Source organism: Triturus cristatus, chromosome 5_2 (assembly GCF_964204655.1).
Source record: "Triturus cristatus chromosome 5_2, aTriCri1.1, whole genome shotgun sequence".
NCBI classification, from domain to species: Eukaryota; Metazoa; Chordata; class Amphibia; order Caudata; family Salamandridae; genus Triturus; species Triturus cristatus.
The window spans coordinates 577,398,504-577,413,842 of NC_140588.1; the positions used below are offsets into that span (position 1 = coordinate 577,398,504).

General features: G+C 53.4%; 14 non-coding genes across 14 annotated transcripts; 3 read left to right on the forward strand and 11 right to left on the reverse strand.

Annotated features, from left to right (window-relative positions):
• Positions 1–1,125: 1,125 nt before the first annotated feature.
• TRNAE-CUC (transfer RNA glutamic acid (anticodon CUC)) lies at positions 1,126–1,197 on the reverse strand. The gene has a single exon. It is a non-coding gene; the product is annotated as a tRNA-Glu (tRNA).
• Positions 1,198–1,827: 630 nt separating this feature from the next.
• On the reverse strand, positions 1,828–1,899 carry TRNAE-UUC (transfer RNA glutamic acid (anticodon UUC)). Its single transcript has one exon. It is a non-coding gene; the product is annotated as a tRNA-Glu (tRNA).
• Positions 1,900–2,142: 243 nt separating this feature from the next.
• Positions 2,143–2,225, forward strand: TRNAL-UAA (transfer RNA leucine (anticodon UAA)). Its single transcript has one exon. It is a non-coding gene; the product is annotated as a tRNA-Leu (tRNA).
• A 1,120-nt stretch (positions 2,226–3,345) lies between these two features.
• Positions 3,346–3,417, reverse strand: TRNAE-CUC (transfer RNA glutamic acid (anticodon CUC)). Its single transcript has one exon. It is a non-coding gene; the product is annotated as a tRNA-Glu (tRNA).
• Positions 3,418–4,047: 630 nt separating this feature from the next.
• TRNAE-UUC (transfer RNA glutamic acid (anticodon UUC)) lies at positions 4,048–4,119 on the reverse strand. The gene has a single exon. It is a non-coding gene; the product is annotated as a tRNA-Glu (tRNA).
• Positions 4,120–4,362: 243 nt separating this feature from the next.
• Positions 4,363–4,445, forward strand: TRNAL-UAA (transfer RNA leucine (anticodon UAA)). Its single transcript has one exon. It is a non-coding gene; the product is annotated as a tRNA-Leu (tRNA).
• A 1,828-nt stretch (positions 4,446–6,273) lies between these two features.
• Positions 6,274–6,345, reverse strand: TRNAE-UUC (transfer RNA glutamic acid (anticodon UUC)). Its single transcript has one exon. It is a non-coding gene; the product is annotated as a tRNA-Glu (tRNA).
• Positions 6,346–7,797: 1,452 nt separating this feature from the next.
• Positions 7,798–7,869, reverse strand: TRNAE-CUC (transfer RNA glutamic acid (anticodon CUC)). Its single transcript has one exon. It is a non-coding gene; the product is annotated as a tRNA-Glu (tRNA).
• Positions 7,870–8,499: 630 nt separating this feature from the next.
• Positions 8,500–8,571, reverse strand: TRNAE-UUC (transfer RNA glutamic acid (anticodon UUC)). Its single transcript has one exon. It is a non-coding gene; the product is annotated as a tRNA-Glu (tRNA).
• A 2,154-nt stretch (positions 8,572–10,725) lies between these two features.
• On the reverse strand, positions 10,726–10,797 carry TRNAE-UUC (transfer RNA glutamic acid (anticodon UUC)). Its single transcript has one exon. It is a non-coding gene; the product is annotated as a tRNA-Glu (tRNA).
• Positions 10,798–11,040: 243 nt separating this feature from the next.
• TRNAL-UAA (transfer RNA leucine (anticodon UAA)) lies at positions 11,041–11,123 on the forward strand. Its single transcript has one exon. It is a non-coding gene; the product is annotated as a tRNA-Leu (tRNA).
• Positions 11,124–12,951: 1,828 nt separating this feature from the next.
• Positions 12,952–13,023, reverse strand: TRNAE-UUC (transfer RNA glutamic acid (anticodon UUC)). The gene has a single exon. It is a non-coding gene; the product is annotated as a tRNA-Glu (tRNA).
• A 1,458-nt stretch (positions 13,024–14,481) lies between these two features.
• On the reverse strand, positions 14,482–14,553 carry TRNAE-CUC (transfer RNA glutamic acid (anticodon CUC)). Its single transcript has one exon. It is a non-coding gene; the product is annotated as a tRNA-Glu (tRNA).
• A 624-nt stretch (positions 14,554–15,177) lies between these two features.
• TRNAE-UUC (transfer RNA glutamic acid (anticodon UUC)) lies at positions 15,178–15,249 on the reverse strand. The gene has a single exon. It is a non-coding gene; the product is annotated as a tRNA-Glu (tRNA).
• Positions 15,250–15,339: the final 90 nt, after the last annotated feature.

Here is a 15,339-nt window from a genome sequence, read left to right on the forward strand (position 1 = left end):
TCAGCGGGTGTGTAGGAACTTGCAGATGCTTTTGTAAAGCATTTTCCTCTGCCCTCCTCACCCTCCCAGTGCCCTTCCTTAACAGTCCCAATTCACGTCTCAGCTGTGGGGTCTGCTGCTACTCTGCACTTAGCATGGATGTTTGCCAAAGCAATGCAGTGCCACCTACGCAGAGCCCCTGCTTAGAGAAATACACCTCCTATGTCTTTTCCCACTGAAGGGAGCAGGAGGAAGTACTTGCTTCCTGGGGAACATGGGCCTGCCACTGGAATTTGTTAACCCGCCTCTTGCGGATTTCTCCCCTTTCTTTGATTTACACCTGCAGGCTCTCCCTTGCCATCGGAGCAGGATCTGCTGATGCAGGCCCGGCAGGATCAAATGTGCAAAGGCTTGTCCCCAGGCCTCGGGAAAAAATTGAGCAGAGATTCCCGCCTCCGCCTCCGCCTCCGCCTCCTCTTGCCTTCCGAACGGGCTTCCAAACGGGCAATGCCCTGACGGGTACCCCACGCCCCACCCTGCCCATGCCCACACCCCTGTATATGAGGGTGACCCATGTCCCTCACCCTCCATGCTCGAACGGAAGACACGTGTGTCCTGAGGGGAGCGCCAGACAGGCATTTCTCCGGCCAGGCAGACCCCTGCAGCACCCGTTAGGCTCCAAAGCCTGTACATTCCCAAGATGCCACTGGTCACTATGCAAATCAGACAGCCCTGGCCACACCCTCTCCGCCGCTGGGCTCTGCTGCTTTCGGTACGTGCAGCTCAGCTTTTTCTTACCCTGAACCAGACTTCCGTTTCAGCAAAAAGGTGGGTTGCAGTGGGTCCGGGATGCCATTTGGAGACAAAGCCTGCGGCCCTGTCAAAGATGACTTCCTGCCGCACACCATGTGGTCAGAAGCCTACGAAAAGAAGCGCACCTCGGAATACAGAATCTCACTTCCTCAAGAGCCTTGCACAAGAGATTGTCCTCCCGCCGAGGAAAGCAACTCAAAGGGAACCTTGCGAAAATCAAATTAGGAGCCAGATTGCGGGATGCTAGGCAAACTGTTTGTCAGAAAAGCAAATTCATTTTGAGAAGCCCTGACCTGCGGGAAGGAAAAGCATTCAAGGGCAGAAGAAGGACTGTTCCCTGACCGGGAATCGAACCCGGGCCGCGGCGGTGAGAGCGCCGAATCCTAACCACTAGACCACCAGGGAACCCACAGCCATACAGCAAAAGTTCCTACACTGCTCTCCTAGTGACAAAGCTCATGGGGGCTGAAAACATATTTTATTCTACAGCGAATATGAATCAGAACTTGAAAAAACACTCATGATTCCACCAGACTGTTTGTCACTTCCAAGCACAGGCCATCCCCTCCCCCGTGCTACTGAACCGACGAATTCCTGTACAATCGGGATCCCCGGGAAATCACAAGAGGGACACCTAGTGGCCGCTGATAGCTCAAAGACAGCTGGTACACCTTCTCACACCTACCTCGTTATTCAGCTTGCTGGAAGAATACATTGCGAATGACCGATTCAAGAGTGCAAGGGAGAAGAGTGCTCCAAAGTAGATGTATACATCGCAGCCGGGTTTTCCAGCAATTTACCTTTCTGATGAGCTGGTACTGCACTTTACGCCCACATAGAGCACCTGACTGGGTGGGGGACTGCGTGTGCATGAAGGTGGCTGAGGGCAATGGGAGCAAAGCAACCTGGGACACAGGGGACCCAGCCCCTTTCCTCTGCTTTCGTCTATAGGTCGGGGTGCCTTTTTAAGGACCTTCGATTAAAAAAAGCTGAGCTGCGTGGACAAATTACGCACGTCTACGTCTTAGAGGGATCTTCCCTGACCGGGAATCGAACCCGGGCCGCGGCGGTGAAAGCGCCGAATCCTAGCCACTAGACCACCAGGGAGGAGATGCTCTTGTGAGCCTGCCTTGCTCACTTCCTTATTGTGACTAAGCTAACTCCACTGTATAGATTGCCCATAAAGTACGAGTGGGGAAAAGTTAGGTGTCACACAGTGTGTTTGTCATAAGCAATTACCTTTATCCTCCTGCAAAAGCCTTTTTACTCTGCAATCACCTCTTGCTGGACAGCCTGCGCTGGAGCAGCCAGCATGAAAAGGGAGCTGAGTAAGGTAGGGCCTAGGGTCTCACCAGGGTGGCCGAGTGGTTAAGGCGTTGGACTTAAGATCCAATGGACAGTTGTCCGCATGGGTTCGAGCCCCATCCCTGGTATGGGTTTTCAGCGGGTGTGTAGGAACTTGCAGATGCTTTTTTAAAGCATTTTCCTCTGCCCTCCTCACCCTCCCAGTGCCCTTCCTTAACAGTCCCAATTCACGTCTCAGCTGTGGGGTCTGCTGCTACTCTGCACTTAGCATGGATGCTTCCCAAAGCAATGCAGTGCCACCTACGCAGAGCCCCTGCTTAGAGAAATACACCTCCTATGTCTTTTCCCACTGAAGGGAGCAGGAGGAAGTACTTGCTTCCTGGGGAACATGGGCCTGCCACTGGAATTTGTTAACCCGCCTCTTGCGGATTTCTCCCCTTTCTTTGATTTACACCTGCAGGCTCTCCCTTGCCATCGGAGCAGGATCTGCTGATGCAGGCCCGGCTGGATCAAATGTGCAAAGGCTTGTCCCCAGGCCTCGGGAAAAAATTGAGCAGAGATTCCCGCCTCCGCCTCCTCTTGCCTTCCGAACGGGCTTCCAAACGGGCAATACCCTGACGGGTACCCCACGCCCCACCCTGCCCATGCCCACACCCCTGTATATGAGGGTGACCCATGTCCCTCACCCTCCATGCTCGAACGGAAGACACGTGTGTCCTGAGGGGAGCGCCAGACAGGCATTTCTCCGGCCAGGCAGACCCCTGCAGCACCCGTTAGGCTCCAAAGCCTGTACATTCCCAAGATGCCACTGGTCACTATGCAAATCAGACAGCCCTGGCCACACCCTCTCCGCCGCTGGGCTCTGCTGCTTTCGGTACGTGCAGCTCAGCTTTTTCTTACCCTGAACCAGACTTCCGTTTCAGCAAAAAGGTGGGTTGCAGTGGGTCCGGGATGCCATTTGGAGACAAAGCCTGCGGCCCTGTCAAAGATGACTTCCTGCCGCACACCATGTGGTCAGAAGCCTACGAAAAGAAGCGCACCTCGGAATACAGAATCTCACTTCTTCAAGAGCCTTGCACAAGAGATTTTCCTCCCGCCGAGGAAAGCAACTCAAAGGGAACCTTGCGAAAATCAAATTAGGAGCCAGATTGCGGGATGCTAGGCAAACTGTTTGTCAGAAAAGCAAATTCATTTTGAGAAGCCCTGACCTGCGGGAAGGAAAAGCATTCAAGGGCAGAAGAAGGACTGTTCCCTGACCGGGAATCGAACCCGGGCCGCGGCGGTGAGAGCGCCGAATCCTAACCACTAGACCACCAGGGAACCCACAGCTATACAGCAAAAGTTCCTACACTGCTCTCCTAGTGACAAAGCTCATGGGGGCTGAAAGCATATTTTATTCTACAGCGAATATGAATCAGAACTTGAAAAAACACTCATGATTCCACCAGACTGTTTGTCACTTCCAAGCACAGGCCATCCCCTCCCCCGTGCTACTGAACCGACGAATTCCTGTACAATCGGGATCCCCGGGAAATCACAAGAGGGACACCTAGTGGCCGCTGATAGCTCAAAGACAGCTGGTACACCTTCTCACACCTACCTCGTTATTCAGCTTGCTGGAAGAATACATTGCGAATGACCGATTCAAGAGTGCAAGGGAGAAGAGTGCTCCAAAGTAGATGTATACATCGCAGCCGGGTTTTCCAGCAATTTACCTTTCTGATGAGCTGGTACTGCACTTTACGCCCACATAGAGCACCTGACTGGGTGGGGGACTGCGTGCGCATGAAGGTGGCTGAGGGCAATGGGAGCAAAGCAACCTGGGACACAGGGGACCCAGCCCCTTTCCTCTGCTTTCGTCTATAGGTCGGGGTGCCTTTTTAAGGACCTTCGATTAAAAAAAGCTGAGCTGCGTGGACAAATTACGCACGTCTACGTCTTAGAGGGATCTTCCCTGACCGGGAATCGAACCCGGGCCGCGGCGGTGAAAGCGCCGAATCCTAGCCACTAGACCACCAGGGAGGAGATGCTCTTGTGAGCCTGCCTTGCTCACTTCCTTATTGTGACTAAGCTAACTCCACTGTATAGATTGCCCATAAAGTACGAGTGGGGAAAAGTTAGGTGTCACACAGTGTGTTTGTCATAAGCAATTACCTTTATCCTCCTGCAAAAGCCTTTTTACTCTGCAATCACCTCTTGCTGGACAGCCTGCGCTGGAGCAGCCAGCATGAAAAGGGAGCTGAGTAAGGCAGGGCCTAGGGTCTCACCAGGGTGGCCGAGTGGTTAAGGCGTTGGACTTAAGATCCAATGGACAGTTGTCCGCATGGGTTCGAGCCCCATCCCTGGTATGGGTTTTCAGCGGGTGTGTAGGAACTTGCAGATGCTTTTTTAAAGCATTTTCCTCTGCCCTCCTCACCCTCCCAGTGCCCTTCCTTAACAGTCCCAATTCACGTCTCAGCTGTGGGGTCTGCTGCTACTCTGCACTTAGCATGGATGCTTCCCAAAGCAATGCAGTGCCACCTACGCAGAGCCCCTGCTTAGAGAAATACACCTCCTATGTCTTTTCCCACTGAAGGGAGCAGGAGGAAGTACTTGCTTCCTGGGGAACATGGGCCTGCCACTGGAATTTGTTAACCCGCCTCTTGCGGATTTCTCCCCTTTCTTTGATTTACACCTGCAGGCTCTCCCTTGCCATCGGAGCAGGATCTGCTGATGCAGGCCCGGCAGGATCAAATGTGCAAAGGCTTGTCCCCAGGCCTCGGGAAAAAATTGAGCAGAGATTCCCGCCTCCGCCTCCGCCTCCTCTTGCCTTCCGAACGGGCTTCCAAACGGGCAATGCCCTGACGGGTCCCCCACGCCCCATCCTGCCCATGCCCACACCCCTGTATATGAGGGTGACCCATGTCCCTCACCCTCCATGCTCGAACGGAAGACACGTGTGTCCTGAGGGGAGCGCCAGACAGACATTTCTCCGGCCAGGCAGACCCCTGCAGCACCCGTTAGGCTCCAAAGCCTGTACATTCCCAAGATGCCACTGGTCACTATGCAAATCAGACAGCCCTGGCCACACCCTCTCCGCCGCTGGGCTCTGCTGCTTTCGGTACGTGCAGCTCAGCTTTTTCTTACCCTGAACCAGACTTCCGTTTCAGCAAAAAGGTGGGTTGCAGTGGGTCCGGGATGCCATTTGGAGACAAAGCCTGCGGCCCTGTCAAAGATGACTTCCTGCCGCACACCATGTGGTCAGAAGCCTACGAAAAGAAGCGCACCTCGGAATACAGAATCTCACTTCCTCAAGAGCCTTGCACAAGAGATTTTCCTCCCGCCGAGGAAAGCAACTCAAAGGGAACCTTGCGAAAATCAAATTAGGAGCCAGATTGCGGGATGCTAGGCAAACTGTTTGTCAGAAAAGCAAATTCATTTTGAGAAGCCCTGACCTGCGGGAAGGAAAAGCATTCAAGGGCAGAAGAAGGACTGTTTCCTGACCGGGAATCGAACCCGGGCTGCGGCGGTGAGAGCACCGAATCCTAACCACTAGACCACCAGGGAACCCACAGCCATACAGCAAAAGTTCCTACACTGCTCTCCTAGTGACAAAGCTCATGGGGGCTGAAAGCATATTTTATTCTACAGCGAATATGAATCAGAACTTGAAAAAACACTCATGATTCCACCAGACTGTTTGTCACTTCCAAGCACAGGCCATCCCCTCCCCCGTGCCACTGAACCGACGAATTCCTGTACAATCGGGATCCCCGGGAAATCACAAGAGGGACACCTAGTGGCCGCTGATAGCTCAAAGACAGCTGGTACACCTTCTCACACCTACCTCGTTATTCAGCTTGCTGGAAGAATACATTGCGAATGACCGATTCAAGAGTGCAAGGGAGAAGAGTGCTCCAAAGTAGATGTATACATCGCAGCCGGGTTTTCCAGCAATTTACCTTTCTGATGAGCTGGTACTGCACTTTACGCCCACATAGAGCACCTGACTGGGTGGGGGACTGCGTGTGCATGAAGGTGGCTGAGGGCAATGGGAGCAAAGCAACCTGGGACACAGGGGACCCAGCCCCTTTCCTCTGCTTTCGTCTATAGGTCGGGGTGCCTTTTTAAGGACCTTCGATTAAAAAAAGCTGAGCTGCGTGGACAAATTATGCACGTCTACGTCTTAGAGGGATCTTCCCTGACCGGGAATCGAACCCGGGCCGCGGCGGTGAAAGCGCCGAATCCTAGCCACTAGACCACCAGGGAGGAGATGCTCTTGTGAGCCTGCCTTGCTCACTTCCTTATTGTGACTAAGCTAACTCCACTGTATAGATTGCCCATAAAGTACGAGTGGGGAAAAGTTAGGTGTCACACAGTGTGTTTGTCATAAGCAATTACCTTTATCCTCCTGCAAAAGCCTTTTTACTCTGCAATCACCTCTTGCTGGACAGCCTGCGCTGGAGCAGCCAGCATGAAAAGGGAGCTGAGTAAGGCAGGGCCTAGGGTCTCACCAGGGTGGCTGAGTGGTTAAGGCGTTGGACTTAAGATCCAATGGACAGTTGTCCGCATGGGTTCGAGCCCCATCCCTGGTATGGGTTTTCAGCGGGTGTGTAGGAACTTGCAGATGCTTTTGTAAAGCATTTTCCTCTGCCCTCCTCACCCTCCCAGTGCCCTTCCTTAACAGTCCCAATTCACGTCTCAGCTGTGGGGTCTGCTGCTACTCTGCACTTAGCATGGATGTTTGCCAAAGCAATGCAGTGCCACCTACGCAGAGCCCCTGCTTAGAGAAATACACCTCCTATGTCTTTTCCCACTGAAGGGAGCAGGAGGAAGTACTTGCTTCCTGGGGAACATGGGCCTGCCACTGGAATTTGTTAACCCGCCTCTTGCGGATTTCTCCCCTTTCTTTGATTTACACCTGCAGGCTCTCCCTTGCCATCGGAGCAGGATCTGCTGATGCAGGCCCGGCTGGATCAAATGTGCAAAGGCTTGTCCCCAGGCCTCGGGAAAAAATTGAGCAGAGATTCCCGCCTCCGCCTCCGCCTCCTCTTGCCTTCCGAACGGGCTTCCAAACGGGCAATGCCCTGACGGGTCCCCCACGCCCCATCCTGCCCATGCCCACACCCCTGTATATGAGGGTGACCCATGTCCCTCACCCTCCATGCTCGAACGGAAGACACGTGTGTCCTGAGGGGAGCGCCAGACAGGCATTTCTCCGGCCAGGCAGACCCCTGCAGCACCCGTTAGGCTCCAAAGCCTGTACATTCCCAAGATGCCACTGGTCACTATGCAAATCAGACAGCCCTGGCCACACCCTCTCCGCCGCTGGGCTCTGCTGCTTTCGGTACGTGCAGCTCAGCTTTTTCTTACCCTGAACCAGACTTCCGTTTCAGCAAAAAGGTGGGTTGCAGTGGGTCCGGGATGCCATTTGGAGACAAAGCCTGCGGCCCTGTCAAAGATGACTTCCTGCCGCACACCATGTGGTCAGAAGCCTACGAAAAGAAGCGCACCTCGGAATACAGAATCTCACTTCCTCAAGAGCCTTGCACAAGAGATTTTCCTCCCGCCGAGGAAAACAACTCAAAGGGAACCTTGCGAAAATCAAATTAGGAGCCAGATTGCGGGATGCTAGGCAAACTGTTTGTCAGAAAAGCAAATTCATTTTGAGAAGCCCTGACCTGCGGGAAGGAAAAGCATTCAAGGGCAGAAGAAGGACTGTTCCCTGACCGGGAATCGAACCCGGGCCGCGGCGGTGAGAGCGCCGAATCCTAACCACTAGACCACCAGGGAACCCACAGCCATACAGCAAAAGTTCCTACACTGCTCTCCTAGTGACAAAGCTCATGGGGGCTGAAAACATATTTTATTCTACAGCGAATATGAATCAGAACTTGAAAAAACACTCATGATTCCACCAGACTGTTTGTCACTTCCAAGCACAGGCCATCCCCTCCCCCGTGCTACTGAACCGACGAATTCCTGTACAATCGGGATCCCCGGGAAATCACAAGAGGGACACCTAGTGGCCGCTGATAGCTCAAAGACAGCTGGTACACCTTCTCACACCTACCTCGTTATTCAGCTTGCTGGAAGAATACATTGCGAATGACCGATTCAAGAGTGCAAGGGAGAAGAGTGCTCCAAAGTAGATGTATACATCGCAGCCGGGTTTTCCAGCAATTTACCTTTCTGATGAGCTGGTACTGCACTTTACGCCCACATAGAGCACCTGACTGGGTGGGGGACTGCGTGTGCATGAAGGTGGCTGAGGGCAATGGGAGCAAAGCAACCTGGGACACAGGGGACCCAGCCCCTTTCCTCTGCTTTCGTCTATAGGTCGGGGTGCCTTTTTAAGGACCTTCGATTAAAAAAAGCTGAGCTGCGTGGACAAATTACGCACGTCTACGTCTTAGAGGGATCTTCCCTGACCGGGAATCGAACCCGGGCCGCGGCGGTGAAAGCGCCGAATCCTAGCCACTAGACCACCAGGGAGGAGATGCTCTTGTGAGCCTGCCTTGCTCACTTCCTTATTGTGACTAAGCTAACTCCACTGTATAGATTGCCCATAAAGTACGAGTGGGGAAAAGTTAGGTGTCACACAGTGTGTTTGTCATAAGCAATTACCTTTATCCTCCTGCAAAAGCCTTTTTACTCTGCAATCACCTCTTGCTGGACAGCCTGCGCTGGAGCAGCCAGCATGAAAAGGGAGCTGAGTAAGGTAGGGCCTAGGGTCTCACCAGGGTGGCCGAGTGGTTAAGGCGTTGGACTTAAGATCCAATGGACAGTTGTCCGCATGGGTTCGAGCCCCCTCCCTGGTATGGGTTTTCAGCGGGTGTGTAGGAACTTGCAGATGCTTTTTTAAAGCATTTTCCTCTGCCCTCCTCACCCTCCCAGTGCCCTTCCTTAACAGTCCCAATTCACGTCTCAGCTGTGGGGTCTGCTGCTACTCTGCACTTAGCATGGATGCTTCCCAAAGCAATGCAGTGCCACCTACGCAGAGCCCCTGCTTAGAGAAATACACCTCCTATGTCTTTTCCCACTGAAGGGAGCAGGAGGAAGTACTTGCTTCCTGGGGAACATGGGCCTGCCACTGGAATTTGTTAACCCGCCTCTTGCGGATTTCTCCCCTTTCTTTGATTTACACCTGCAGGCTCTCCCTTGCCATCGGAGCAGGATCTGCTGATGCAGGCCCGGCTGGATCAAATGTGCAAAGGCTTGTCCCCAGGCCTCGGGAAAAAATTGAGCAGAGATTCCCGCCTCCGCCTCCGCCTCCTCTTGCCTTCCGAACGGGCTTCCAAACGGGCAATACCCTGACGGGTACCCCACGCCCCACCCTGCCCATGCCCACACCCCTGTATATGAGGGTGACCCATGTCCCTCACCCTCCATGCTCGAACGGAAGACACGTGTGTCCTGAGGGGAGCGCCAGACAGGCATTTCTCCGGCCAGGCAGACCCCTGCAGCACCCGTTAGGCTCCAAAGCCTGTACATTCCCAAGATGCCACTGGTCACTATGCAAATCAGACAGCCCTGGCCACACCCTCTCCGCCGCTGGGCTCTGCTGCTTTCGGTACGTGCAGCTCAGCTTTTTCTTACCCTGAACCAGACTTCCGTTTCAGCAAAAAGGTGGGTTGCAGTGGGTCCGGGATGCCATTTGGAGACAAAGCCTGCGGCCCTGTCAAAGATGACTTCCTGCCGCACACCATGTGGTCAGAAGCCTACGAAAAGAAGCGCACCTCGGAATACAGAATCTCACTTCTTCAAGAGCCTTGCACAAGAGATTTTCCTCCCGCCGAGGAAAGCAACTCAAAGGGAACCTTGCGAAAATCAAATTAGGAGCCAGATTGCGGGATGCTAGGCAAACTGTTTGTCAGAAAAGCAAATTCATTTTGAGAAGCCCTGACCTGCGGGAAGGAAAAGCATTCAAGGGCAGAAGAAGGACTGTTCCCTGACCGGGAATCGAACCCGGGCCGCAGCGGTGAGAGCGCCGAATCCTAACCACTAGACCACCAGGGAACCCACAGCTATACAGCAAAAGTTCCTACACTGCTCTCCTAGTGACAAAGCTCATGGGGGCTGAAAGCATATTTTATTCTACAGCGAATATGAATCAGAACTTGAAAAAACACTCATGATTCCACCAGACTGTTTGTCACTTCCAAGCACAGGCCATCCCCTCCCCCGTGCTACTGAACCGACGAATTCCTGTACAATCGGGATCCCCGGGAAATCACAAGAGGGACACCTAGTGGCCGCTGATAGCTCAAAGACAGCTGGTACACCTTCTCACACCTACCTCGTTATTCAGCTTGCTGGAAGAATACATTGCGAATGACCGATTCAAGAGTGCAAGGGAGAAGAGTGCTCCAAAGTAGATGTATACATCGCAGCCGGGTTTTCCAGCAATTTACCTTTCTGATGAGCTGGTACTGCACTTTACGCCCACATAGAGCACCTGACTGGGTGGGGGACTGCGTGCGCATGAAGGTGGCTGAGGGCAATGGGAGCAAAGCAACCTGGGACACAGGGGACCCAGCCCCTTTCCTCTGCTTTCGTCTATAGGTCGGGGTGCCTTTTTAAGGACCTTCGATTAAAAAAAGCTGAGCTGCGTGGACAAATTACGCACGTCTACGTCTTAGAGGGATCTTCCCTGACCGGGAATCGAACCCGGGCCGCGGCGGTGAAAGCGCCGAATCCTAGCCACTAGACCACCAGGGAGGAGATGCTCTTGTGAGCCTGCCTTGCTCACTTCCTTATTGTGACTAAGCTAACTCCACTGTATAGATTGCCCATAAAGTACGAGTGGGGAAAAGTTAGGTGTCACACAGTGTGTTTGTCATAAGCAATTACCTTTATCCTCCTGCAAAAGCCTTTTTACTCTGCAATCACCTCTTGCTGGACAGCCTGCGCTGGAGCAGCCAGCATGAAAAGGGAGCTGAGTAAGGCAGGGCCTAGGGTCTCACCAGGGTGGCCGAGTGGTTAAGGCGTTGGACTTAAGATCCAATGGACAGTTGTCCGCATGGGTTCGAGCCCCATCCCTGGTATGGGTTTTCAGCGGGTGTGTAGGAACTTGCAGATGCTTTTTTAAAGCATTTTCCTCTGCCCTCCTCACCCTCCCAGTGCCCTTCCTTAACAGTCCCAATTCACGTCTCAGCTGTGGGGTCTGCTGCTACTCTGCACTTAGCATGGATGCTTCCCAAAGCAATGCAGTGCCACCTACGCAGAGCCCCTGCTTAGAGAAATACACCTCCTATGTCTTTTCCCACTGAAGGGAGCAGGAGGAAGTACTTGCTTCCTGGGGAACATGGGCCTGCCACTGGAATTTGTTAACCCGCCTCTTGCGGATTTCTCCCCTTTCTTTGATTTACACCTGCAGGCTCTCCCTTGCCATCGGAGCAGGATCTGCTGATGCAGGCCCGGCAGGATCAAATGTGCAAAGGCTTGTCCCCAGGCCTCGGGAAAAAATTGAGCAGAGATTCCCGCCTCCGCCTCCGCCTCCTCTTGCCTTCCGAACGGGCTTCCAAACGGGCAATGCCCTGACGGGTCCCCCACGCCCCATCCTGCCCATGCCCACACCCCTGTATATGAGGGTGACCCATGTCCCTCACCCTCCATGCTCGAACGGAAGACACGTGTGTCCTGAGGGGAGCGCCAGACAGACATTTCTCCGGCCAGGCAGACCCCTGCAGCACACGTTAGGCTCCAAAGCCTGTACATTCCCAAGATGCCACTGGTCACTATGCAAATCAGACAGCCCTGGCCACACCCTCTCCGCCGCTGGGCTCTGCTGCTTTCGGTACGTGCAGCTCAGCTTTTTCTTACCCTGAACCAGACTTCCGTTTCAGCAAAAAGGTGGGTTGCAGTGGGTCCGGGATGCCATTTGGAGACAAAGCCTGCGGCCCTGTCAAAGATGACTTCCTGCCGCACACCATGTGGTCAGAAGCCTACGAAAAGAAGCGCACCTCGGAATACAGAATCTCACTTCCTCAAGAGCCTTGCACAAGAGATTTTCCTCCCGCCGAGGAAAGCAACTCAAAGGGAACCTTGCGAAAATCAAATTAGGAGCCAGATTGCGGGATGCTAGGCAAACTGTTTGTCAGAAAAGCAAATTCATTTTGAGAAGCCCTGACCTGCGGGAAGGAAAAGCATTCAAGGGCAGAAGAAGGACTGTTTCCTGACCGGGAATCGAACCCGGGCCGCGGCGGTGAGAGCGCCGAATCCTAACCACTAGACCACCAGGGAACCCACAGCCATACAGCAAAAGTTCCTACACTGCTCTCCTAGTGACAAAGCTCATGGGGGCTGAAAGCATATTTTATTCTACAGCGAATATGAATCAGAACTTGAAAAAACACTCATGATTCCACCAGACTGTTTGTCACTTCCAAGCACAGGCCATCCCCTCCCCCGTGCCACTGAACCGACGAATTCCTGTACAATCGGGATCCCCGGGAAATCACAAGAGGGACACCTAGTGGCCGCTGATAGCTCAAAGACAGCTGGTACACCTTCTCACACCTACCTCGTTATTCAGCTTGCTGGAAGAATACATTGCGAATGACCGATTCAAGAGTGCAAGGGAGAAGAGTGCTCCAAAGTAGATGTATACATCGCAGCCGGGTTTTCCAGCAATTTACCTTTCTGATGAGCTGGTACTGCACTTTACGCCCACATAGAGCACCTGACTGGGTGGGGGACTGCGTGTGCATGAAGGTGGCTGAGGGCAATGGGAGCAAAGCAACCTGGGACACAGGGGACCCAGCCCCTTTCCTCTGCTTTCGTCTATAGGTCGGGGTGCCTTTTTAAGGACCTTCGATTAAAAAAAGCTGAGCTGCGTGGACAAATTATGCACGTCTACGTCTTAGAGGGATCTTCCCTGACCGGGAATCGAACCCGGGCCGCGGCGGTGAAAGCGCCGAATCCTAGCCACTAGACCACCAGGGAGGAGATGCTCTTGTGAGCCTGCCTTGCTCACTTCCTTATTGTGACTAAGCTAACTCCACTGTATAGATTGCCCATAAAGTACGAGTGGGGAAAAGTTAGGTGTCACACAGTGTGTTTGTCATAAGCAATTACCTTTATCCTCCTGCAAAAGCCTTTTTACTCTGCAATCACCTCTTGCTGGACAGCCTGCGCTGGAGCAGCCAGCATGAAAAGGGAGCTGAGTAAGGCAGGGCCTAGGGTCTCACCAGGGTGGCTGAGTGGTTAAGGCGTTGGACTTAAGATCCAATGGACAGTTGTCCGCATGGGTTCGAGCCCCATCCCTGGTATGGGTTTTCAGCGGGTGTGTAGGAACTTGCAGATGCTTTTGTAAAGCATTTTCCTCTGCCCTCCTCACCCTCCCAGTGCCCTTCCTTAACAGTCCCAATTCACGTCTCAGCTGTGGGGTCTGCTGCTACTCTGCACTTAGCATGGATGTTTGCCAAAGCAATGCAGTGCCACCTACGCAGAGCCCCTGCTTAGAGAAATACACCTCCTATGTCTTTTCCCACTGAAGGGAGCAGGAGGAAGTACTTGCTTCCTGGGGAACATGGGCCTGCCACTGGAATTTGTTAACCCGCCTCTTGCGGATTTCTCCCCTTTCTTTGATTTACACCTGCAGGCTCTCCCTTGCCATCGGAGCAGGATCTGCTGATGCAGGCCCGGCAGGATCAAATGTGCAAAGGCTTGTCCCCAGGCCTCGGGAAAAAATTGAGCAGAGATTCCCGCCTCCGCCTCCGCCTCCGCCTCCTCTTGCCTTCCGAACGGGCTTCCAAACGGGCAATGCCCTGACGGGTACCCCACGCCCCACCCTGCCCATGCCCACACCCCTGTATATGAGGGTGACCCATGTCCCTCACCCTCCATGCTCGAACGGAAGACACGTGTGTCCTGAGGGGAGCGCCAGACAGGCATTTCTCCGGCCAGGCAGACCCCTGCAGCACCCGTTAGGCTCCAAAGCCTGTACATTCCCAAGATGCCACTGGTCACTATGCAAATCAGACAGCCCTGGCCACACCCTCTCCGCCGCTGGGCTCTGCTGCTTTCGGTACGTGCAGCTCAGCTTTTTCTTACCCTGAACCAGACTTCCGTTTCAGCAAAAAGGTGGGTTGCAGTGGGTCCGGGATGCCATTTGGAGACAAAGCCTGCGGCCCTGTCAAAGATGACTTCCTGCCGCACACCATGTGGTCAGAAGCCTACGAAAAGAAGCGCACCTCGGAATACAGAATCTCACTTCCTCAAGAGCCTTGCACAAGAGATTGTCCTCCCGCCGAGGAAAGCAACTCAAAGGGAACCTTGCGAAAATCAAATTAGGAGCCAGATTGCGGGATGCTAGGCAAACTGTTTGTCAGAAAAGCAAATTCATTTTGAGAAGCCCTGACCTGCGGGAAGGAAAAGCATTCAAGGGCAGAAGAAGGACTGTTCCCTGACCGGGAATCGAACCCGGGCCGCGGCGGTGAGAGCGCCGAATCCTAACCACTAGACCACCAGGGAACCCACAGCCATACAGCAAAAGTTCCTACACTGCTCTCCTAGTGACAAAGCTCATGGGGGCTGAAAACATATTTTATTCTACAGCGAATATGAATCAGAACTTGAAAAAACACTCATGATTCCACCAGACTGTTTGTCACTTCCAAGCACAGGCCATCCCCTCCCCCGTGCTACTGAACCGACGAATTCCTGTACAATCGGGATCCCCGGGAAATCACAAGAGGGACACCTAGTGGCCGCTGATAGCTCAAAGACAGCTGGTACACCTTCTCACACCTACCTCGTTATTCAGCTTGCTGGAAGAATACATTGCGAATGACCGATTCAAGAGTGCAAGGGAGAAGAGTGCTCCAAAGTAGATGTATACATCGCAGCCGGGTTTTCCAGCAATTTACCTTTCTGATGAGCTGGTACTGCACTTTACGCCCACATAGAGCACCTGACTGGGTGGGGGACTGCGTGTGCATGAAGGTGGCTGAGGGCAATGGGAGCAAAGCAACCTGGGACACAGGGGACCCAGCCCCTTTCCTCTGCTTTCGTCTATAGGTCGGGGTGCCTTTTTAAGGACCTTCGATTAAAAAAAGCTGAGCTGCGTGGACAAATTACGCACGTCTTAGAGGGATCTTCCCTGACCGGGAATCGAACCCGGGCCGCGGCGGTGAAAGCGCCGAATCCTAGCCACTAGACCACCAGGGAGGAGATGCTCTTGTGAGCCTGCCTTGCTCACTTCCTTATTGTGACTAAGCTAACTCCACTGTATAGATTGCCCATAAAGTACGAGTGGGG